The sequence below is a fragment of the Peromyscus californicus genome, unplaced genomic scaffold (genome assembly GCF_007827085.1).
Source record: "Peromyscus californicus insignis strain IS unplaced genomic scaffold, ASM782708v3 Scaffold_2__1_contigs__length_46816999, whole genome shotgun sequence".
NCBI classification, from domain to species: domain Eukaryota; kingdom Metazoa; phylum Chordata; class Mammalia; order Rodentia; family Cricetidae; genus Peromyscus; species Peromyscus californicus.
In genome coordinates, this window is record NW_026294540.1 from 36,407,582 (window position 1) to 36,420,810 (window position 13,229).

The 13,229-nt window shown below is 49.9% G+C and overlaps 1 long non-coding RNA gene across 1 annotated transcript; it reads left to right on the top strand.

Moving 5' to 3' along the window:
* The first annotated feature begins 7 nt into the window (after positions 1-7).
* LOC128120413 (uncharacterized) lies at positions 8-9,575 on the top strand. The gene is made up of 2 exons (XR_008221870.1): positions 8-113; positions 8,964-9,575. It is a non-coding gene; the product is annotated as an uncharacterized LOC128120413 (long non-coding RNA).
* Positions 9,576-13,229: the final 3,654 nt, after the last annotated feature.

Below are 13,229 nucleotides of genomic sequence, written 5' to 3' on the forward strand. Positions count from 1 at the left end.
TGGATATCCAGGCAGCGGCAAGTGTCGACCCTGACATGAGCAAGGGTGTGGCCAGGAGGTTGATCATCTTTGATGATCCACAGCTCCACTACAACTGCCTTCTGGAGTCACTTGTACGTGCAGGGACAGTGCTGACAAGGGTGTGGCAAGGAGAGGGTCAGCCTGATCAAGGCATGAGGGGTCCTGTGGGCTATAGCAGTCCAATGCACAGAAGGTTGTAGTTTGAGGCCAAATTTGAGTTCTGTTCTTCAACTCCCTGACCTGCCATCCCCAGATCTGGCATGAATATTGGGGTAGTGGCCTTGCAATGGCCTCAGACAAGTTGAACCTTGATGGTCTAATATTCATGGCTATTCTGGTCAGTGCTCTGCTGCCCTACATGGGCCATCTATGTTCTGAAGCCCCTGGACCCTGAGCCTGCTGGCCACCTGAGCTGAGTGCCCCAGGTACCAGGTTCTAGCCTCTGCCCTCCTTCCTCTTTTCCACCCTCCCTCCCCTCTCTTACATTGAGAAGACTTTGCGAAACTTTTGTGCTTTCCTTGGTAGACCATATAGCCTGGATGCTTAGGATTCGTGGACCTGGCTGGCTCTCTGGCTGCCTCTCTGCCTGCCGGTTCTTTGGGAACCAAAACCTCACCCCTCTTTGCTGACACACACACACACACACACACACACACACACACACACACACACACACAGACAAACATGGAAGGAAGGTCCTTGTCTCTCGTTCCCATGTGTGTATGTCAGCTATCTCCATGATGACATTCTTCCACAGCCTGATTTTTTTACACAGACTGACTACCTAGCAGATCACCTTCCCCTAGCAGGCTACCTGACAAACTAGAAACCCAAGGGAGGGAAGAGGGGCCAATCCCACCCTATGGGACACATAGCAGGTGATGGGGTGTGTATATTCCTGCCGTGTGCCATGCTTAACCACTCTCCATGTTCTCATGTTGTCAAGTGGACAGGGGGCAAAGGGGAAAGAGATCTTCCCAGGGGGGCTGTGTATTATAAAAGTCGTGCAGTAAGGCATGGTGGTGCAAGCCTGAAGTCCCAGCTACTCTGGAGGAACATGAGTTCAGAGCTACAAAGGGAGTTCAAGTTCCAGCCTGAGCAACTAGTAAGACCCTAGCTCCAAAAATACTAAAAGCTGGGAGGTAGCTACCAGTACTGGGCCTGACTAGAATCCCCCAGTGAGGGGCTGGGGTGTGGATCAGTAACAGACGGATTTTCTAGAATTTACACCAGTGAGGCCCCGGGGGTGTGACTCAATGAAAGAGCACTTGCCTAGAAGCCACTAGTGAGGATCTGGGGGTGTGAACCAGTGATAAAGTGCTTACCCAGCTTGCTCAAGGCGTCGGATTCCATCTCTAGCTCCTCCCAAAGGAAAACAAAACAGATAAGACGTTAGCATTTTCTACAGTGGATGAATTTGAGGTCACTTTTTTGGAGGGGAAGGAAGTAAAGAAACCAGGTATATTCAGCTCACAGTTTTGGACACTGGAAGTTCAAACAGCCTGGCACAGACTCTAAAGAAGGGTCCTGGCTCTATCACACTGTCAAGGGAATGTGTGTGTCTGTGTGCTGATACCATTTTTTGTTTTGTTTGTTTGATTGACTCTTGAGATAGTGTGATGGCTGATCTTGGTGGCTGTCAAGTTGAGGCACTTGGGGAGAGAGCTCTCAGTTGAGGAATTACCTCCATCAGATTGGCCGGTGGGCATGTCTTGATTTTCTTGATTCAATTGATGTGGGAGGGCTCAGCCCACTGTGGGTGGTGCCATCCCTAGGCAGATGGCCCTGAACTGTGTAGGAAAGGTAGCTGAGCAAGCCAGTAAGCACTGTTTCTCCACAGTTCCTACTTGGGTTCCTGCCTTGAACTTCTTCCCTTGGTGATGGACTGTAACCTGTCAACCAAAACAAACCCTCTCCTTCTAAGATGCTTGGTAAGAGTGATGTATCACAGCAACAGAAAAAGTAGCTAGGGCAGATAGTCTCACTATATAGCCCAGGCTAGCCTTGACCTCGAGATCCCCCTGCTCCCACCTGCCTGTCCACTGCCACTTTTGACAAGAGCTGGAATGTAAATGTGCCCAAGGCTTGCCCATCCCCTGCCTCCCAGCAGGAAACCTGGCAGGCTAGAACCCACAGAAGGGGAGAGGAGTCAGTCTCATCATATGGGAAACAAAAGTAGGTCATGGTTTCTGGGGAAGAGGAAAGGAGACTGAGCCCACCCATATCATGGACTGATCCAGCTGCCCCCAGATGCGTACTGAGCTAGAGAAGAGGGGATTGGCAGCCTGCCTGGGGACTAGACCTGCCCAGGCCTGTGCACCCCCAGAGAACGGAAACAAGAAAAACAGATGTGGGGCTGGGGAGAGGGCTCAGTTGGTGAAGGGTTCACCATGCAAGCTTAGAGGCCTGAGTTTCATCCTGAATGCCCACCTGAAAAGCCAGGCATGGTGGTGCACGCTTGTATGCCTTGTGCCAGAGAAGCCGAGATAGGAGGATCCCTGGGGCTCACTGGCCAGCCAGCCTAGCCTAATCGGTGGTACTTAGGTCCCAGTGAGAGACCCTGGCTCAAAAAATAAAGTAGGGGCTGGAGAGATGGGTCAGTGATTAAGGACATATGCTGTTTTTCCAGAAGACCTGAGTTCATTCGCAGCACCCACATCAAAGGGCTCACAACCACCTATAACTACAGCTCCAGGGGAACCCACACTCCTGGCCTCTATAGGCACTGCACTCACATCGTACGCACACATACACACACACACACACACACACACACACACACACACACACACACACACACACAATTAAAGATACTAAAATCTTTTGAATTTTTAAAATTAAATAAAGTGATGGTTCCTGAGGAAAGACACCTAAGGCTTTCCTCTGACCTCCACAGGAACATGCACACACTCACAAAGTAAACTCTATAGTGGGGAAAAAAAGATACCTCCACTGGAGAACAGCTGTCCCTCCATCCTAGGCTTAAGCTCCTGCACAGTGTCACTACCAGACATAAGATGTTGATGAGGATATCACAAAGCAGTGAAGGGCACACAGCCCACCTCCTCAGGGAATAAAGTAAATCCCAAAGCTGTGACTATGAGCCCCCACCCCAGAACCCCATGCAAAGAGCTGAGAGAGAACAGAGTCAGGTGGGTCCCTATGCCTCCCCGGCACAGGTAGTGCTCACTCAAGCATGACAGGGGACAGAGAATGGGACAAGTAGGCCCTGGGTGAGAGCCTGAGGTGGGAGCTTGGGGTGATTTAGGGAGCTCCAAGAGGGTGGACAGCAGAGAGGTCATGGTTTGCCAAGAGATGGTGGGGGTGTGATATGGGAGTTCTGGGGAGCAGCAAGAAGACATCTAAAAGCTGTTGAGGTGGTAGAGGGGCCCAGTGGACAAAATCCCTGCCATGCAAGCATGAGGACCTGAGTTCAGATCTCAGCACCCACAGAAAAGGCAGGCATGGCGGCCCGTAATTCCAGCACTGGGAAAAGGAAGATGAGAGGGTCCCTGAGGTTTGCTGACAGTCTAGACACACGGCCGAACTCTAGATCATCTTATAGTCAATAAACAGACAATAGTAAGAGGGGGCGCGGGAGGAAAACTATGGAGGACGACAGGATGATCGCTGGAGCTCAATGGCCAGCCAGTCCAGCTGAGTAAGTGAGCTCCAAGTTCAGTGAGAGACCCTGCCCCCAAAACCAAGGTGGAGTGTGAGCAGGGAAACACTTAACATCAGCCTCTGGCCTCCACATAGACATTCGCACACATGCACGGATGCACCTGTGTGTACACAAATACGCACAACGCTGTTGAGTGACAAGCTGTGAAGATGGAAACTTCAACAAGAACCAGACCCCCCCCCCCTTTAGAACCCCGAGTGTTCCAGGTCTGCGATGTGGTCTGTGTCAACACCATCATGAAACACAGGGCCTCCATCTTCCCTTCAGATGGAGCCCCGCTTCCTGCCCCAGCCCTCACTACCATGCCCACATCTGCCCTCTGCTGCCCTACCCAGGCAACCAAATCCATTGAAACATCCCAGCTGAGAGCAACTGCAAGGCATTCTGGGAGTGAGTGGTCACTGGGGCGGGGGGGGGGGGGGGGGGGGGGGGGGGGGGGGGGGGCGGGCGCGGGCGCACGTAGAAAGGGACTGACAGCTCTTTTCTTGCTGGGTACAAATGAAGGTGACCAGAGGGCCGCCAGACCAATTCCAGGTCCCTGCAAAGAAGCAGTAAGGAACGGGCAGAGGCGGGGTATCTTGCCTGAAGACAGGGGAATGCCCAAGGGCCCCTCTGAGGTTGCTTTGAATTCATATCTCAACCTCTGTACTTCTGTGCCATTTTTGCACAGCCCAACTGTAGCAAAAATCTTGTCCAGTCAGTTTATCTAGAAGCCCCACCCCCAGTATCTGGTGAAACGCTCCCACCACCCCAAAGTGATTGTTAGCTCATCACCCTGATCTGTCTCAACAAGCACCATTGTTGGTCTGCTTAACTAGAATCCCCCATTAGTATTTTTCCATGTATTGACACCTGTCCCACCCCCAGGTTCTTGACAGCATAGTCCATGTTGTGTTCCTAATTAAGCTGGTTCAGATCTCTGCCCCCAGAATTAAATATGACTTCAGCACTTTAACTTTCTGTCTTTTGGGGGGTGTGTGTGTGTGTGTGTGTGTGTGTGTGTGTGTGTGTGTGTGTGTGGTGTTTCCATGCTCAGAGGCCACAAGAGGATGTTAGATGTTTTCTACTCTAGCACTCTGGCTTATTCCCTTGAGACAGGAACTGTCACTGAATCTGGAGCTAGGCTGGTAGCCATCAAGTCCCAGCAATCCTCCTGTCTCCACTCCCTATAGCTCTGGGGTTATAGGTACATGAACAGCCATACTCGGCTTTTTATGTGGGTGATAGCGATTCACACTCGGGTCCTAATGCTTGTGTAACGAGTGTTTTTACCCACTGAACCATTTCCCCAGGCCTAACGTGTGTGTGTGTGTGTGTGTGTGTGAGAGAGAGAGAGAGAGAGAGAGAGAGAGAGAGAGAGAGAGAGAGAGAGAGTCTACTGTAGCTAAGGCTGGCATAACTGCATCTACCTCCCCAGTACTGGGATCACAAGCATGTGCCACTGTACCCAGTTTATGAGGTGTTGGAGATCAAACCCAGGGTTTCTTACATGCTAGATAAGTCCTCCACCAACTGAGCTACATCCTGGCCACAGGCACTTTAATTTCTTTTTCCAACTGGCATGACAGTGGCTGGAGAAAAGGCTCAATGGTTAAGAGCATTTGCTGCTTCTGCAGAGGACTCAGGTGTGGTTCCCAGCAGCACCCACGTGGCAGCTCAAACCATCTGTAGCTTCAGTTTCAAGGGATCCAGTGCTCTCTTCTGACTACACAGGCACCATGCATGATCATAGTAGACAGACATACATGCAGACCACACACACACACACACACACACACACACACACACACACACACACACACACACACGCAGGCATAAAATAAAATAAATAGATCTAAAAATCAGGTTAAACAAACTGGCACTACAGTTGTCTGTCCAATCTAGGGACATGGGTCAGCACTCCACTATGCCAGGCTTCTTACTTCCCTGTGCCAGTCCTGGAAACTGAGCTGGTGTGGACATTTGTTACCAGCTCCCTGGAAGATACAGAAACCAGCCGAGCTGCCTGGAAGAGGTTTAGACAAAGTCACCTAGAAAGGACACTCTCCACACTATTAAGCTGCCTGCAGGCTGTGCAGTGTGCTCCCCTGCAGCTGTCTTAGAGTCATTTCTGCTCCTGTAAGTGACCCCTCACCCGTATTCCTGCAAGTAACTCCGATAAAGCTCATTGGTTCACCAAGTTGGACTTTGGTGGTATCCGTACTGGGGTCTAAGTAGATGTGTGTGTTGTGTCTCACCAGGAAAAGTTTTGTCACACAACATAATTGGTGCCTGGACAGGGACAGGACAGGACCAAAGATGAGTTGGGGAGGAGTGAGTCGAGGTCCTGGCTGTGGGTAGCAAGACATGCAACTGAGACTTGCTAAGCAGCCTGAGGGGGCAGCATCTTCGGAGAAAATTCCGATAGAGTTGTCCTTTCCTGTGCGGTGTGTGTTCGTGTGCCTTCGTTCATGACAGCGGTGGCATCGTTCTTGCTATAGATAATGAGACATGCAACTAGGGCTGAGCCATCGGCATTAGGAGTGTCTGTGGGGGAAATCTCAGGATAGCAGTCCTCGTCTATGTGGTGTGGGGTGGCATGCCTACTTGATGAGTGGGGTCCACCATGTGAATATGGAGAGTCCCTGAAAACAGTTAAAGGTTTAGAAGAAAGTTTTCGGTCTTTGAGATTAGTGCACAAGAGTTGAGATTATGGGCAGCAGCGGCAGAGGTTGCCTGGCCACTGTTGTGTAGACAGAAACGCATGAGAAATGGCTGTCAAGCAGGAGCTTATTCGTGTAAAGGAGCGACTGTAACAGGAGAGGGAGCTGTGGCAGCATCCTCCGCGTGAGCCTCTGCTCTGGCAAGGAACTTAGATAAAGGAGAGGGTGAGATGGCGGGGTTGGCTTGCCCCTTCTTAAGGCTTGGGGCCGGAAAGAAAAGAGAATACAAGTTAGATCCGTGCTCAAAAGCCCGTCCGGGGATCCAAGAACTTGGAATCCAGGGAAGATCCAGTGAGTGAGGAGGAGGAGTAGAACATCACAAAAGCAATAGAAGATACACCTCAGGTAATGGAAAAAGGGGGGATCTATAATCCGTCATGCAGACGGGGGCATTAACAATGGTCCAGGTTGATAATTAAGGAATACTCAGCACCTGAGCTGCTGGAACCAGGGAAGACTTTTAAACAAACAATGAAAGAGCCTGTTGCCACCTGGCTTCTGAGGCTGTGGGACATGGTGGTGAACTCTGACTGCTGTGGAGGCAGGAAAACTGAGTCATCCGACTACCCATCCCTCCTTAAAGAAAAGGCTGCATAACCTGAGACAGTGTGAGGGAAGTCAGTCCCTCAGGGACTGACTTATCAGAGCCATTAGGAACACTTGGTTACCTCCATCTGAGGTCCCCATAAATATCAGGGGTAGGAGGACCAGAGAGGAGGGGCAGATGCTGTTGAGGGAACTAGGGATAAGAGAAGCTGTGTTTGAACCCCAGTTCACTGGACCAGACAGAAATGTGTTCACAGAGGAGTTAAAGACAAGGCTGACCCAGCAGGGGTGGGGTGGAGCTTTAGTGGCTTTGCTGAGTCTGCTGGTGCGGGGTAAGATCTTTATAAAGTAGGGAAGGCTTTGGCAGATCTCAATGACTCCAACCAGCGTGAGGAGAGAGTCCATAAAGCAAGAGAGCAACCTAGAGGAGATATAAAGGTAAGGCGGAGGAAGAGTCTGCATTACTTAAAGACAAATGTGGCAAGATTTGTGTCCAGCTGGAGTTCCTACGGGGGTGAAAAAAAACTGATAGGAAGCCAAATTGGGTGCTGAGGAGCTTCTGGAAGGCCGGAAAGCCTGAGGAGCAGTTCACAGAAGACATCCATGATAGAGCAGTATAAGTGAAGACAATCAAGCCTGTCCCAGGGGTGAGTAATATCCTCCCCCACCCCAGACTAAGGAGGGTACATTTTCTCTCCAGCAAAACAGTATGCTAGGGTTGGAGACGCTTTCCCAGTCAGGAACTCCCCCAAGAGCCAGGTGTGGTGAACCGGGGAGGTTACAGTTACAGTGGCAACCCAAGGCCCCTTTGACCGAGGGAGCCATCAGGTACAGCCAGGCAAAGCAGGGTCACATTCACCGTTGGCCCTGAGTAGGGCTGAGCAGATTAAGTGCGGCCCACTGAGTTTATCAGGGGTGGAGACATGTAGGGATGCTCCATGGAAGACCTCCAGGATATGGCAATGTACTGGCTCGGAGAGAATAGTTAAAAGATTACAGGAGCTAATTGTACCCAACCATGATCTGCGGAGGGAGCAACTGATTTAAATGGCTGGGACGTCCGTGCTGTATTAGACCTTGCTTATGTTTGACGTCAGTACCTTCTTGGTTGTTAACCTCCGGGATCACCTGACACTTGCTGAGAACAGATGACAACAGACTTTCAGAGTGCCTCACCAATGTTATCTTTGTTATGGGATGGAGGTTCAGGATGTGGCCTTGTCCTGCATCCTCTGGAAAAGGTTTTGTTCTATAGATGACATAATGCTAACCCCGGAGTGTTTCGCAGATTTGGCAAACCACTGAGAGACAATCGGATGCAATGGTATTTCTACTTAACTTCCAACCCTACTTGGATTGGGTTAATTAAAAGGAAAAAAATCCAAAAGATCTGATCCATGGGTGGAAATGGACACGCCCAGTGTCCCACTCATTATTGAATGACAACCCTACCACCAGGCGTGGGCCGCCTTCTATGAGTTGTTGGTCAGGAAAACCCCCGAGGCCCCACAAACCATAAAGGCTGTGGCTACTGTTGTAGGTTGTACGCCAGAACTAGATAGTAAGAGCCTGCTGCTGAAGACACCGTATGTGCATGCTCTGACGGTGTGACATGAAGAAATTAAGCTGGGATTGAACTGGAAACTCCCACCCTGTCAACTGGCTTTCATGATGCCAGAAGGGGCCATGCAGGCAGCTAGCGGAGAACTGTCCCCAGCAACCCTGCTCGGCTATGAACCTTGAGTGCTGAAACACCAACATGCCGGGCAGGAGGTGCTGGGTTGTGCAATAACAGCTGAGCTATGTCGGGTAAAACCAACAGCCTTCCAGGTGGATTTAAGGCCCGCTCATCAGGAGGGATTTCACATCTAGTACTGTAAGCCAGGACAAAAACCTGTAGCTAGGAGGAATCATAGGTCCCAATGAGGAAGCAGCTTTTATGGTTTTTTCTAGATGGATGTGATGTGCCTGTCTAACTGCCTTCTAAACATGTGCACATTTGCCGGTAGATCACTGCTGTCATTGGCCTCAACCCAACTACTGGTGAAGCTCCTGAGAACAAGTGACTGTTACTGTGGCATGGTGGCCACACTTAGTCATAGGTGGACATCTGTAGTTAGCCCCTCCAAGGCTCAGAAGAGGAACACAGGAAGAAGGAAGGTGTTATGTAACAGTTTCCTCAGAGATTAAAACCTTCCATCCTGCAGGAAGCTCCTTAAGCAGGAAGTAAACACCTCAAAATAGCTCCAGGAAGTCCCTGAAACTGACCAGATTCACTAGGCCCCTCCTGCCAGAGTAAGCAATAAAAACGGAGTGTCCCCTCTGTGACCAGCAGAAGGGACCAGCGAAGAAGACTCCAAGACAAGGTCGGCTGCCTGGATGTGGAAACCAGCTGAGCTGCCTGGAAGAGATTTCGAGCAGTCACTTGGAAAGGACGCTCTCCAACCTGTTGAGTCTGCAGGCTGTGCAGTGCGCTCCAGGCTCCCAGACTGGTGAGCTGTCACCCATGCCGAGGTGGGCTTTGGTGATGCAGCTGCCTTTGAGTTGTTTCTTTTCCTGTAAGTTAACCCCTCACCGGTATTCCTGCAAGTAACCCCAATAAAACTCAGCAGTTGACCAGGTCGGACTCTGGTGGTATCCGTACTTTGATCTGTTGTAAAATACCTATCTGGGGTGTGTTGTGTCTCCCCAGAAAGAGTTCTGTCACACAACAGTGCTACTCAGCCCGGGTGTGTGGGTGGTTTCTGAAGGACAGAGAGCTCATGTCCACAGCTGGGAGACTCCAGCAGACTCAGAGTCACCCAAAGCTACTGTGTATGCACTGAGTTATTCCCAGACTCACAGAATCACAAATGTCCTGAAATGACTGGCACCTTCCTGTACTGGCTGTGTCCCCTCTGTCCCCATTGGTGAGTGCAGGAAAGCTGACACCAAGTGCAAGCTTCTAGAAATTCGCTGGGTCGGCAGATGGTCCTGTCACTGACAGAGGCCCCTGTGGCCAGCAGAGCAGGAATTAAGCAGGTGACCGTGATGGTGAGCTGTCTCTCCATATCCCCCAGGCTGGCCTTGAATTTGCCACCCTCCGGCCTCAGGTTTCAGATAGCAGGATGGGAGACTGTGCTGACAAGCCAGGCTAGCTGTTACATGAGTGTATTTGGGGGATATCTCCCTTGTACATACCATTTAGAGATATATATGAGAGACAGGGGAGTTGCATTAGTGCCAAACATGTATTTTTTTCTTTTTTGACGTCCATTAGATTTTATCCATATTATTTTGATGAAACTGCTCTAAAATGACTCATTTCTATGGGATGGAGTGATGTTTCAGAAGTCAAGAGCACTCGCTGCTCTTCCAGACTGGAGTTTGGTACCCAGCACCTACATTGGGCTGCTCACCACCACCTATAACTCCAGCTCCAGGGGATCTGACACCCTCTTTTGCCCTCTGTAGGCACCTGCACACATGTGGCATGTACTCATATAGACACACCACACACATATACGTAAATAACAAATAATAAAAGTATTCCCTTCTAGCAAGATTGTGACCGCTTGTCAAGGCTGAGGTCAGCAGTAACAGAACAGTCCAACCAAGCCACAGTACAGGCAGAGCCAGGGTACCATTGTCCTCAGAGCAGAAGCATCTTGAGACAGGTGTAGGGGCTAGCCCTCTGGTTTCTTCACACATGGGCAATTTAAGCTCTACTCTGTTTATCTTCTAGTTGGTCACTCAGCAGTCTGCCAGCCATTTGCTTTAGAAGCAAAGGGCAATAGTTGCTACTGGGGGCTGAACATAATGGTGCATGCCTGTATTTCTAGCACCCAGGAGGCTGAGGCAGGAGGGTCAGGAATCCTGGCCTACCTGGGCTACAGAGTAAGTTTCAGGCCAACTTGGGCAAAAATCATGTCTCAAAAGAAGTAAGAGGGTTGGGCACCTGGCTCAGTGGTTGGGTCCCTATTGCCCAGAACTCACAAGTGAGGGTGTGGGAGTGTGGCTCCATGGCAGAGCCTGTGCCTGGAATCTACCAGTAAGGGGGTGGAGGTGGGCTCAGTGGTGGAGCTCCTGCCTGGAATCTTTCAGTGGGGCTTGGGGACGTGGTTTATAAGTTGCTCACGCAACATCAACAAAGCTTTACATTCCATTTCTCCCCAAACTACTGCACCAAGAAGGTGGAGTGGCTGTCTTCCATCTCTGGATGCCTTTTAAACAGAGAAAGGAGGTCCTGCATCCACCATTTCAGCAAGCCTTGGGAGCTTGCCATAATGTAACAGTACTTTAGAAACAGCATTGTATTTATTTTTACAGCTGCCTTATGTTTCCCTCAAGCGACATACAGCATTTAAATCATCTTTTTCTTTTTGATATAAAGTGTCACTGTTTAGTCTAGGCTAGCCTCCATTTCTGGATCCTCCTTCAGCATCCCAAGTGCTGGTATTACAGGCTTGAACTACCATCTAGCTGACTTCCTCCCTCCTTTTCTTTTATGAGACAAGAGCTTGCTATGTAGCCCAGGCTGGCCTTGAACTCACTATCCTCCTGCATCTGCTTCCCAAATGCTAGGGTTACAAGTGTATGCCTACAATTTTTCCACACCTGGAAAAATTCCTTTAAAAGACAATTCTCTAGTCTCTGCCTTTGGCCTTCATTTTCTCCAGCAAGTGTGTGTCTTGGGCAGATCTCTACTGCTGCCAGCATCAAGGGCAAAAATGGGATCTGAACACTTGATGGGTAAGGCGTATGAATGGGGGTAGCCTCGGTTCACTCAAGTTAATGAATCACTCAATTCTAAAACTTTCGGCTAAAACCAAAAGTAGGGGCTGGCAGCATGGCTCAGTGGATAAAGCCTAATGACATGAGTGTGATCTCTGGGTCCACTTGGTTGGCGGAAGGAGAGTACTGACCTCCACACAGGGGCCATGGCACACACTAACTAAGCAACTAACTAACCAACCAACCTACTAATTATGCAAATCAATCAATCAATCAACCAATCAAACTGCAGGTGAAGGGTTTAGACAGAGCCCTTGTTGATGCAGCAGCTTGAGGGGCCTAAAGTCTAGCTCACCCTCTCCCCATAAGCCCTGAATCTTGTAGTGGGGTGCATCACTGAAAGGGACCCACTTTTCACATTAGTTCAGAGGGAGCTGCAAAACTGGCTTAGTGGTTTAGATCACTTGCTGCTCCTCCAGAGGACTAACTAGTCCCCAGCACCCACATCAGGCAGCTCACTACCCTCTATAACCCCAGCTCCAGAGGATCTGACATTTCTGGCCTCTGTGGGCAAACTTGCATCCATGTGTACATACCCCTGTGCGCGCACATGCGCCACGCACACGCACACACACACACACACACACACACACACACACACACACACACACAAATCCACATATAATTAAAAAGAATAAAAATAGATCTAAAAATGTGTTCACAGGCAGTGTAGTGTGTTCACAATGTTGGCCTAGATCCACACATTTTCATCCTTGGAAAGGTTTGTTCAGAGCTGGGGAGACAGCTCAGTCTGCATGAGGACCCCCAGTTCAGATCCCCAGCAGCCACACAGAAGACAGGGGTGGTAACACATATCTCTAACCTTCGAGCTGTGGGGGATGCAGAGACAAGTAGGTTCCCGGGACTCACTAGCCAGCTAGTCTATCCAATGGGTGTGCTCAAAGTTCAGTGAGAGACCCTGTCTCAAAAAAATAAGGTGGTTGGGTTGGTGATATGGCTCAGCAGGTAAAGGTGCTTGTCATACAAAACAGGCTTCCTGAGTTCAATCCCCTGAATCCACATAAAGGTGGAAAGAGGGACTCAACTCCACAAAGTTGTCCTCTGTGCACTGTGGCATGCGCATCCCCCCACAAACACATGCACACTCAAGCACACACACAGATTTGTTCTAATCTCAGCGTGTGGTGGCACATGCCTGTAATCTTAGTACTCAAGAGGCTGAGACAGGAGAGTTACCGCAAGGTCAAGGATGACTTGGGCTATACTAAAAGAAAAATCCCATAAAAAGAGAATCCATAACTTGGGGCTGTGGATGAAGCTCAGTTGGCAGAGTGCTTGCCTGGCATGCACAGTACCGTGGGTTTGATCCCCACCACTGCATATACTGAGCATGGTGGTGCACACCTGAAAGCCCAGCACTTGGGAGGTAGAGGCAGGAGAATTAGAAGTTAGTTCTAGGCCATCCTCTGCCATACAGTGAATGTGAGACCAGCCTGGGCTACACAAGACTGTTTCAAATGAACAAGAGAAGTTACAGGCAA